Genomic DNA, 12,836 nt, shown 5'->3' with positions numbered 1-12,836 from the left:
CAACACATTTGTGTGCATGCCTATTTTTGTTTCCTCCCACTGTGTAGCCTATATTTACACGAAGACACCCTCAAAAAAGTTTTCCTATGTGAGAAATTCCCAGTTCTGTCTCAGTTATCCATAACATAGCTGCTTATGCTTATAGTAACTGATAACTGTAACATGTATGGCTCTGCATGGCTCATACTGTACATACATGTGTATCCATTTCTGAATGAAATGGACAGTTTTATAAATGTTGATTATTCTGACTCACAGGACGAGAAAGGGGTGGGTCTTAACTGGTGGTTTGGTGTGTAGTGTGCATTGAGGTCTGTCTAATATGGAGCAAGGGCAGAAGTTATTTTGGCCTGATTATGCTAGTTGTTGGGTGGTATTTCTTCCAGGGCGTGGGAAGTAATTGGCGCCTTCTCATGCACGCGGTGCTACATATGTTTGCCCCCATTTGCCCCACCTAAAAAGTTGGTAGGTATGCTTACATGGTAAGATGGCTTCCAATATAAAATGTATCTACTGAACAGAATGTACCTAGACTTGATGGTGTCAATAACAGTGATGCAATCTATAGCAAATAATTAGATAACAGCTTAATGCATTCTTGCCAACTCCCCTGAAATGTCTGGGCAAATGCTGAATTTCAAAAAGTTCTCCCAAAGAGTAAGCGTCCTCCCAGAGAAAGAAATTGTTGACTTGGACAGCAGATGACGGGGCTACAATGATTTGAATTTCATAACCACACCACCTCCTGCATTTGCCCCTTGGACCTCAAATCTGGAATCCACTTCATAGGTTTAGATAAGCGTAATATAAATTTTGTTCACTCCAAAGGATTTTTTTATTTTTAACCAATGGATTTCCAAGCAATAAGAGGAACTAACCCTCAAGATGTAGATGAGCAATAAAATGATTAATGCTACAAGTACCAGCATGCTCTGGCAGTTATGGCTGTACTGGCATTTTTAATTCATACCCAGGGCGGTATGCATTTTACATGCAATGCATCCCGCCATTCATAGCATGCATGCTGGTGTTAATAACACTGGTATGCAAGAAGAAAATTGCAAAGGATAGCTCTCCTGATGAAAACTGTTAATTGCGAGAAAGGGTCTACTGAAGTTCCACTACGCTTGTGCAGAGCGCTGTGCGCACCACCAGGGGTGCTGGGAGAAATCTGATTGGATCCCTCTCACAGTACTTTGTGGAAAAAAGCTCATAGGATTCTACTTGGTAATGCCATCTAAATATGTCATTACTCATCGGGTCCAAAATGCGGAAAGCTTGAGCTTGGTGAATATCAGAAATGCAGTCAAATCCCAAAAAATGTCAATTTCAGTGGTTTGACCACATAATTTAATGATAGTGCATGCTGCCCCCAATCTGTATAGACATGCCATGATTTGCTGGTATCAGTAGTGCAGCAAACTAAAAATAAAATTTACTTTTAATTGCTCCATCCTTAGGTGATATCATCAGCTCTAGTGGGGGTCTATTTACTAAGCAGTGTTAAGAGACAGAGTGAAAAGTGATAAGAAAGTGATAAGGTGCCAACCAATCAGCTCCCAACTGTCATCTCACTGATTGGCTGGCACCTTATCACTTTGTTATCACTTTTCACTCTGTCTCCTAACACTGCTTAGTAAATAGACCCCTTTGCTTCCAATAAAATTTGTATGCTTATGATAATCAGATCTACCCCTCGTTTCCCAACCTCTCCCCCACTCTTCTCACTCATGTCTTCTTTCATTTCCTCCTGGATGTCTCAGTAGTATCTTAAACTTTACATGTCTAAGACTGAGCTCATCATATTCCTACCCACCTGCTCTCCTCCTTTTCACTATCCATTGATATCACCATCCCATCTGTCCCATAACTCTGCTTTCTAGTTGTCCTTAACTCCTCCCTCTCCTTCAAATCACACATTTAGGCCCTCTCTGAATCCTTTCACTTCCACCTTCATAATATCTCAAGGATCAGACCATTTCTTACCCTGGAGGCAATGATGACCCTCATTCGCTCATGGGTTAGCTCTTGACAGGACTATTCCAAGTTTCTCTTATCTGGTCTACCCGACTCCGGCCTCTCCACTCCAATCCATCCTCAATGCTGCTACTCAGCCCATCATTCTCTCCTTCCGCTCTGCATCCTTTCCTCTCTGCCAAACACTACACCGACTCCCCTTGCCCTATGAGTCCAATTTAAACTCTTCGCTGTAACCTATAAAGCTGTCACCCAATTCTCTCACGCCTACATCTATGACATCATCTCCCTCCACATTCCCGCTTGCCCACTTTGCTCAGTCACAGATAGTATGGACTGTAACATCCTGTGACAGAGCTCTTATTAGTATAGCTAGGAATATATTGGGACATTAAAATGAATTGCCAAAAATATCATTCTGAAAGATGGTGAATACTTCACTGAAATAAACTTAACTTCATCTAATGATACATCACAGTTATGAAAAGCTGCTGGTGATTGGTGACCCTCTGCTAAACCATACATGGATACTCAATAAATATGTATAGTGTCATAACCTTGCTTCCTAATACATACTATGAAATGTTTAAGTGATATTAGACCTCAATTACAATGCAGCTAATAGGCAGTTAAATGTATTAAATGGCAGCGAATGCCTTTTGTTTCCACTTTAATATACTCTTCACAGCATGTGGTATTTTTTATTTGCTCATAAAAATCCCATAACCTATTTTAACATGCCAATTAAATTCTAGAAGATGTCCATTAAAAATGCACTTTTATAATGTAACATTACAGAGATCCAGAAGAATTATTTGCAGGCTGTAGAAAATATTGTATTGAACTAAAATATACTGTACAAAAGAAAAACGCCTGTAATCAAGTCTAAATATTTGACACCTAATATACTGTATGCCATTGTTATCAAGTTATGCCTGACATGTAGATGAATCCAGAACAAAAATGTAGCTTCATCAACTTTTTCCAAAGAACACACTGTTGGGAATATCATGGGTTAAACCACGAGGTTATGGGATGGATTGTGTGAGGTCGCAAGGGTTAAATTTAGCCAGCTAAGTTTTAATGTGTGGGGTTAAAGTTTGGGTACTTAAGGTTTGGGGGTCACATGGTAAAAGCATCTTTGTGACTTCAACTGAGATGACGCTATATGTGTACTCGCTTTTTTTGTTCTTCCCATTTTCTTTTTCTCACTCTAAGTATATTGGTTGAATACAGTTGGTATATGAACGACGCAGCAAGATGACCCCTCTAATGGACCTTGGTTGTGGCTCCCAAATCTTGAGGCTTGGTGCAATTTTGATCAACTCATTATCTTTTCCTCTTAAGTTTAAACTAACCTTTCCATAAATGTTATATTACTGTCACCCTTGTATCAACCCCATCTGTGTCACCCCTGTCTGTCTGCCCCCTCCCCTTAGAATGTAAGCTCTCACGAGCAGGGCCCTCTTCCCTAATGTGCTTCTCCTTCACTTAATTATACTTTAATATACAACAGTACCCCACCCTTGGTTGCCAACACCATGCTGCTTATCTAAGTGTTATGCAGCAATGTATTAATCATGTATCTGTCCTGCATTGTTTGTACTGTTAATAACTGTTTCTTGTGTGCTCATTTGTTTATGTACATTGTAATGGTGCGTACACACTAGACGATATGCTCCCTGAGCGATATCGTCTAGTGTGTCCCCGGCAGGCTGTGCTCAATGTCGTTCATGACATTGAGCACAGCCGCTTAACGATATCATTAACGATATCGTTCAGCGCCGGGCTCTCTCCCCCATTCCCCAACATGCAGCAACCAGACAACATCGTCAGGTTGGCCTACATGTTAACCCGATGAACGATGATGACGAACGACCCGCGGGAACGCGCGTCGTCATTATCGTTCATCGTTTTTGTGTTAAAAATGGACGATAAAGTGGACGACTGAACGATAACGATATCGTTATCATTCAGTCGTCCACTTTAATCGCCCAGTGTGTACGCACCATAAGGCGCTACGGAATCCTTGTGACACCATATAAATAAGGACAATAATAATAATAATAATATGTTGCTTTACCTGTCATTTGTCCTTTTAACCTGTTTTCTTGTTTTCTTATTCCTTATATTTCCTCCTCTTCTGCTTATCTTATTTCCCCATTCCCCCTTTTCTTTCTATTGTGCCCAGCATGCAGCTTTCCCTCCGTCACAGTGCAGCCCTCGCCCACCTGGATGATTATGCTGTGACCTGGCAGGGGTCTGCACATAGGTCCGGCCCAGCCGTTTATCATGGGGTCTCCGGCTCTCCTAGCTGGAGTGTTGACAAAGTGTTGGCAGAGGTTCATTTAGGTCACATGGCAGGGCCTTTGACTTATCCCCCTATTGCGGATTTGGTGCTTTCCCCAATGGGTGTCGTCTCTAAGAATACACCATGCAAATTCCGACTGATTCAGCATTTACTTATCTTATCCTGCAGGGTTATTGGTTACTGATGTCACCTCGTCTGCCATTTGCTCTGTAGTATACCAGTTATTTGACAAGGCACTACTGATGATTAAAGCTCATGGCAATTCTGAAGGGTAAAAATAGGTCGACTAGGGCCAATCCCACATAAATATCCAAGCAATACTATATATAAATTATACATATACAGAGAGAGGTTTTCAGCACTTCTGAATAAGAGGTGTCTGTGTCAGGATGTAGTCGGCATCCCGGTGTGTAGGATGCCGACAGTCTAAATACTGGCGCCGGAATCCTGACTCCAGTATCCCGACTGCCGTCATCCTGAAGGTAAGTATCGGGGGTTAGGGGAGAGTTAGGTTTAGGGTTAGGTACTAAGGGGGTGAGGGTTAGCTTTAGAGTGCGGGGAGGGGGAAGTTAGGTTTAGGCACTAGGGGGGAGGTTAGGTTTAGGAGCCAGGGAGGGAGGGTTAGCGTGCGGGGAGGTTAAGTATAGGCACTAGGGGGAGGTTAGGTTTAGGGACTGGGGAGGGAGGATTAGGGTAGGGGTTAGGGTTAGTGGTAGCATACTTACCTACAGGTGTCGGGATTCTGACCGGTGGCATCCCGACCGCCAGGAACCCATACCCAACCCATCTGTGTCACCTACAAATAAAGCTATAAACACAGAAATCAGGTTGCGCAAACCAATCTCTATTCAGGAATATACAATTAAAAAGATTTTTATAAACTTGAGGTCAGCAATCCTCACAGCTCACAAGTCCTATTGGTTCATCAGAGGGACCAATACGAATATCGGGAAACGCATTAGAACATGTGAGTTGTGAGGAATGCTGACCTCAATTAAAAATTTTCTTTTTGAGGCCCTTACAACTGGCTACAGCTACCGGCCATCTGGCTAATATATTGCACAAAGACTCTTTCATGCATAGCCTGGTAATGAGCTGCTGATACAATATACACAGGCTGCAAGCTATTCCGGATTCACTGACTACAGCTACTAGCCATTCAGCTGACATAATGCACAGAAATTAGCTTGACATCGACCAGGTGAGGGCCGCTTATACAATATAAGCAGGCTGCAAGTCACTTGGAGGTCAGCATCTGTAAGCTCTGGTCATAACACACAGAGGCCCTGATTCAGAGCCGGACGCTCTGACAGAGCACTCGCTCTGAATCAGAGCCATCCTTCTTGATTTTTAGAGCGGCCGCCTGGTCGCTCGTATAGCTGTGGGTGACCACCCACAGCTATAGCGAGTGGCCAGGAAGATGGTCGCGATGGGCAAGACCATCGCGACCATCGGGCTTGCGACGAGACCCTTGTGGTAGGGTCTCGTTGCCGCAAGCCGTAGAGGGTTTTCGGCTCAAACAGAGCCGAAAGCACTCCCACTGACATCACTTGTGATGTCGGTGGGGCCGGCCCCAGACGGTAGGCAACCCCATGGAAACGCCTCCGTCTGGGCAGCCACGCCCCCGGCACGCCCCCTTTGGGGGCGTGCTGTCACTCAACATCGGCAGCACGCCCCCTTTGTTACGAGACCCGGAGCGACGGTTTGCCCGTCGCTATCCGGGTCTCGCGCATGCGCACTGGGCCACCATCGAACCGCTTGCGAGCGCTCAGCGCTCGTGAGCGGGTCTGAATCAGGCCCAGAGATCCTGCAACTTTAAACCTGCCATGCAGCAGGTGGTGCTGCTGAACGACTTATACAGTGAAACAATTGCTTTCTGGCAGGTGAGATCTGTATAGTTATAAGACTGTAACATATACGCATTTGAAAGGAGCTGCTTAATATCCTTGAACTTGGCTATTTATAAATGCAAGCCGACTGATTCAATTTTGCTAACTTGGACATCCTCAGCTTGCCAGATTTGGCTTGGGTATATGAGATGTGGAAATTGGAAAAAAAGGCAGCAATCTAAAACATTAGTTTAAAATAGAGATGAGCGGTTCGGATTCTGTGGAATCCGAACCGCTCCGAACATTGGGGATCCGAGTCCACCCGAACCCTGTTCGGGTGTTCACCGCCTGACTCGGATCCCCGTTCGGGGCCGAACGGCGGCCTCCTGATGTCGGATTCTCACTAGAGAATCCGACATCAGGTCTCCTCGCGTGTAGGGCAGAGCGCAGTGCGCTCTGCCCTACACAGACACAGACACACAACCGCCAGCGGCAGCTGTGTGTTTGTCACAGCAGCCAATGAGAGTCACACAGACTCTCATTGGCTGCTGTACGGAGGGAGCCGGCTGGAGCTCACACATGAGCTCCGTCTTCCGGCTCCCTCTGCAGCGTGTGACAGCAGAGCGGACGGCGCGGGAGCGGGGAATCAGGTAAGTTTTATTTATTTATTTTTTTTACTTGTCAAAGATCCGGGGGCGCTACTGGGGGGGGGGCTATACTACTGGGGGGGTCTGCTACTGGGGGGGCTATACTACTGGGGGGGTCTGCTACTGGGGGTCCATACTATTGAGGGGCCTGCTACTGTGGGGGGGGCTATACTACTGGGGGGGGGTCTGCTACTGGGGGGGGTCTGCTACTGGGCACTGGGCGTCCATACTACTGAGGGGCCTGCTACTGGGGGGGCTATACTACAGGGGGGGTTTGCTACTGGGGGGGTCTGCTACTGGGGGGGCCATACTACTGAGGGACCTGCTACTGGGGGGGCCATACTACTGGGGGGGGCTTACTACTACTGGGGGGGATACTACCGGGGGGGCTTACTACTACTGGGGGGGCCATACTACAGGGGGGGCCATACTACAGGGGGGGCTACTACTGGGGCAGCCTACTACTGAGGGGGGCCTGCTACTGGGGGCAGCCTACTACTGGGGGGGCATACTACTGGGGGGGCCATACTACTGGGGGGGCCATACTACTGGGGGGCCATACTACTGGGGGGGCTGCTAATGGGGGGCATACTACTGGGGGGGCCTGCTAAAGGGGGGCATACTACTGGGTGGCATGCTAATGGGGGGCATACTACTGGGGGGGCCTGCTAATGGGGGGCATTCTACTGGGGGCACTGCATAGGGGACCCTACTACTAAGGGGACTGCATAGGGGGCACCACTGCTGGGGGCATTGTGTAAAGAACACCGCTACTGTGGGCATTGTGTAAAAGGGGCACTACTGTGGGCATTGTGTAAAAGGGTCACTACTGTGGGAATTGTGCAAAAGGGGCACTACTGTGTGTCGTAACATAAATAAGAGACACTACTTTATGGTGTAATGTGAATCAGGCCCTACGTGCGGTGTAATGTGAATAAGATTGTGCACTGTGACTCCTTGGGCCGTAGCCCACTATGTAAACAAGTACTGTGACTCTGCTGGCCGTACCCCACTGGGTGGGTGCACTACTTTTCATTTCTGCCACTGCTGTGTGGCAATGTGTCATAGATGTGCTTTATACTGTGGTGTCTGTGTCGTTGTGCCGCTGCTCTATCGCTTAGGAACCAGTCAGCTCACTGCAACCTTTGGCCAATAATGTTGAAAACAATATTATGAGCTGTTATATGGTCTAAATTGACTGGAAATTAATGTTATTGAGGGTAATAATACTCTAGGAAGAAAAAAAAGACCAATTTATGTGATTTTAGCTTTTTTTGTCAATTTTTGTAAAAAAATCCAAATCCAAATCCAAAGCCAGTCACCGCAGTTTGGCAAATCCAAATCCAAAGCCGGACGATGAATTAGAACCAAATCCAAATCCGGCAAAAATGGTCCGGCGCACATCCCTAGTTTAAAAGTGACTAATAACCTCAGCAAATACTGCAAACCAGAATTTATGAAAATAATAGTATTCGATCACTTTTACTTAGAGGAGGAACACTCTTATTTTAATTATTTATTAGGTAGAAACTTTTTTCCTTGTTTTTTTTTTTTTCTTGCTTCTGTTTTTAAATATATCAGCACTACTGGTAAAATTGTCTGAATACGCAAGCTTGCAAGGCATTTTTTTTGTTGTATTGTTATATATGCATGAGAGTAATAAATGTCTATATTCCTGAATCCATTGCTTGAATAGAGATTGGTTTGCGCAACCTGATTTCTGTGTTTTTTCATTTTTAATAGACTTTAATGGCATTATTTGAATTGCCCCGGTGGTCCACAACACAACACGGACCTGCAACCATTCAAGGATGAAGCTGGATCCACAGGTTTTGGTCTTGATGTATCCTGGTGTGTGGCCCCTTGGCCTGTTGATTGGATCGCCAAGGGCTTCACAAAGGATCTCCTTCTTTTAGATCTCTTTCCTATCATTGTAGTGTTGGGGATTTGGGGCGGAGCGGCTGTGTAATCGGAGCACAATACTTTCATATGACAACCTGAATGTGCTGAATGCTATTACTCGTCAGCGGGCTATGTCGTTGCGTGTTGTGCGGTTGCTTGCGCAATTAGTGTTGCATTGCAACATTCTTTTCAAAGCTTACCATGTTCCGGGTGTTGAGAACGGAGCTAGGTGCCCGAGGCTAGCCTGATCGGTGAGCTCTGCCCTTCTTAGGTTTGGCAGGTCATCAAGCCGGAATATAGAGCTTATTACAGCGATCTCTTGCCCCTGGTACATTGAAATCCTAACAGGCTTCATGGACCGAATGGCAATAGTTTACCTCACAACGTGAGTAAAGAGGTAAGAGTATGCATCAATTGATGCTATCTTTTATTTGTGGGCTCTACTGTTTGTTGTGGGCCAGTCTAGGGTTTCTATTTCCCGAGCCACAACTGATATCGCTTTCTTTTCCCTTGTTCAGGGACTGCCAGATCTCACTGAGTTTTTTGATAGTGAAAGCTCTTAGGTGTTTGGCTCGGTTGACCCTTACTTTGGGTGTTGAGAGGCGGCCAATCAATCTTAACTTCTCCAGAGGTCACTTACGGTGTTTTCGGACTTTGCGCCATCTGATTTTGTATTGTTTTGTTTGGCAATTGTCATGGTTTTTTTTTCTCGTATTTCAGAACTGGTTGCTCCCTCTAAGACCGTGGCTGGAAACATACTTCTGGCAGGGGTCACTGTAGGCAGTAACTCAGTTCTAAGGGGAAGGGGGCTTGGACTGCACACCCTAATTTTAAACATAGTAAAAAGGGGCTGCCATGCTGAGACTTGGTTGGTGGGCAAACATTTTTGGCTAGAATGTACTAAGAACCTCACTTATACTCCATGTTAATTGTAGAGTTTATCAGGATTATTTTGATTATTATTATTCTTAGCACCTAGAGTGTGCATCTGCATTCTATGTCCCCTGAATTGTACTACAAGTCTCAGCATGACAGCAACTCTTACTATTTTTAAAATTAAGGTGTGCAGCAGGGCCGTAGCTAGGGTAGTGCGGCTGGTGCCATCGCACAGGGCACCACGGGTCAGGGGGCACCGTTTGGGCCTGTCAAATTTCTGTTTATTATCATTCTCATTTATAACTTCCTCTTATTTCATCCCCAGCATCTCCTGGCCTCCCCTATCTCTTCCCTGGCCCATTTCCATGAGGCAATGCCCCTTTTTTGAGTGCATCATGTCCCTTTGAAAAATGAGGGGGGCGCCAATGCTCTTTCTGGCACAGGGCACCAAAAAGTCTAGCTACGGCTCTGGTGTACAGAACAAGCCCCCTCCCCCTTTACACTATATCTGTGTATATATTGTAGACTTGAAGGCTGAGACTCCTTCTGTTTGGTATTTGCACCCCACCCATCTGCCCCTAGGTGTTTTTAATCATCAGCCCAGGTTCTTACATTTCTGTCTACATATTAGAATGGGCACTGTGAGAGGCAATTCCTGAATAAATTGACTAATGTGTTAGTATTAGGGATGCTAGAGACCCATTTTATGGGGTTCACTTTGACGTGGTGAGTGGGCAAACATTTTTGGCCAAACATGTACTAAGAACCTCATTTTTACTATTTGATTATCATTGTTCTTAGTTCCTAGAGTGGGCACCTGCATTCTATGTCCCCTGCAATAACTCAGTTCTATGCAGGATCTATCACTCTAAGGGCCTGATTCAGAGATGGATGGAATCACACACCTCCTTGCTGCATTTGCGTGGTAGCAGCCTGTGGTCACCATCAAAATAATCGGTCGCAATTGTTGTTGCTGTTCCATGGCTGCGGGAGCTAAAGTTGGCTGGGTCCTGGCAGCTTGCGAGGCCAGGAAGCCTGCGTGGGTGCCTGGTCTCGTCCATCCCGGAAAATGGGGGCATCACACCCCAACTTTCGGGAATGCAGCCAGGGAACACCCCTGTCAATCAGAATACGGCTGGGACACACTGTGAGCTGGATCACTGTCAGAGGGCTGCACATGCTCTGTACACCTGCTGCGCATGCGCAGTCCTCCAAACATCGGAGATGTACGCTAACCATCGGGTTAGCGTACATCTCTGAATCAGGCCCTACGTCAGATCAGTTAAGGGCCTTTGACGGTGGCTACAATCATTCGGATCTGTCTGGTGTCTTTGGCACATACCTAGTTGTCTATCTGATTAGCTGTTGATGGTGCGTGGTTGATACACAACGATGGTGCTCCATTAACAAAATACCAATTTGGCTGGGTTTTTAAGCATTGAAAATCATCAATTGGGCTCTCACTCGTTACTTCGAAACCCATTCATTTTGGATCAGGGCAGCTATGTCCGCGTCATCCGCCATGATTTTTTTTTTCTGGCGCTTGACCGATGTTACTCGGCTTGTTATAAGAGCTATATTTGCTCCCAAAATTTCTAGTTAATAGTCGCCCTTTTTGTATGTTATTGTTTCTCTGGCATAGTTTGTGTCTTTGCTCGTTTCCATCTTCTTCCTTACTCGGGACTTCCCAATTGCCTATTTAGCAGAAGGACCTTTGAGAGATTTTAAAAATTTTTACTTGCATTGACGGACATAATTCGGACTTCATTTGACCTTAAAAGATTATTTGATATTCTGAGTCCCTCAACAGGTTTTTGTTTCTTTATTTCTTGCAGAGTTGCAATTTTATTCCTTGCCTCACACCTCCCTCCTTTTTTTGGTATAGAGCCAATATTGTTTTGGCATGGAGGTTGTGATTTTGTGACATTAGATGAGGCCAGAGAAAAAGTTAACGTGACAGTTAGTAAATTTGATTTGGCCAATGGTAGTGCAGTTGTGTGGAATCCTCTGATTTAGTATCATTCTTCACATTTGTACTGTGATGACCCTCTGTCTGAAGATGGCATGTCTCTGTTTATTGAGGAGATCTTTAGGTGTTTAATTCAGTTAGTTTAGGGGTGTATGGGGAAGAAGCGTTGGCTCTGTACTCAGAGTCTCACTTTGGCAGCAAAGAATGTCAGGTCATTCTGCTCGAGTGCAGTTTATTTGTTTTTGGGTTCACTCATCTTTATTGAAGTCTGAATCATCTTGATTAAAGTCTGAATCACCTCACCAAGAGCAGCACTAATCCTTTCCAGGTGACTTGTTATATTGCAAGCTTGAGTTGGATACTCTTGTGTTGTAAGCAACCACAGGGCGGACTCCGTTTGCAATGCATGTTGTGTGTTTGTGCATTGCTGGGCTGTGATGATTAGTAGCTGTCCATTCATGCCACCATACACCATACATTACATACATACATACAGAGATATATATATATATATATATATATATATTATATAATATATATATATATATATATACACAAAGGTTGGGTCTCCCATATCCAAATATTCCGAAATTCGGAATATTCCGAAATACGCAATCATTTTGGCATGACTGAAATAATGAGACCTTTGATTTTTGATGGTTCAATGTACACAAACTTTGTCTAACGCACAAATTATTAAAAGTATTGTATATGATTACCTTTAGGCTGTGTGTATAAGGTGTATACGAAACATAAATGAATTTAATTTCTGTACACAAACTTTTCTTGAGCCACAAAATTATTGAAAATATTGTATAAAATTACATGCAGGCTGTATGTATAAGGTGTATATAACACATAAATGCATTCTGTGTGTATATTGGGGTCCCATTCCCAAGATATTTCATTATGATATGCAAATATTCCAAAATACGGAATATTCCGTTATCCAAAATACCACTGGTCCCAAGCATTTTGGATATGGGAGACTCAACCTGTATATATATTGATCTTTTCAATAAACTGCCAACCATTTTTTAATGCCATTTCCTGTATCTCTGTCAACATTTTATTTGTGGCTTAAGGTAATGTGCCCCCCCCCCCCCCACCTCAGACTGCTGGGAGGGGGAAGATTAGGTTTAGGCTGTCGGTGGGGGGTTAGGTTTAGGCTTCAGGGTGGGAGGGTTATGTTTAGGCGTAGGGTTAGGGTACTTACTGGCAAATGTCGGTATTCTAACCCTGTCAAGATGCCGGCATCGGGATTCTGACAGCCGGGAGTGCTGACATCCTATACCCAACCCATGCAGAATATTTGTATATAAATA

The sequence above is a fragment of the Taudactylus pleione genome, unplaced genomic scaffold (genome assembly GCF_031769625.1).
Source record: "Taudactylus pleione unplaced genomic scaffold, aTauple2 ptg000556l, whole genome shotgun sequence".
Classification (NCBI taxonomy): domain Eukaryota; kingdom Metazoa; phylum Chordata; class Amphibia; order Anura; family Myobatrachidae; genus Taudactylus; species Taudactylus pleione.
Note: the sequence above shows the minus strand (reverse complement) of the source record.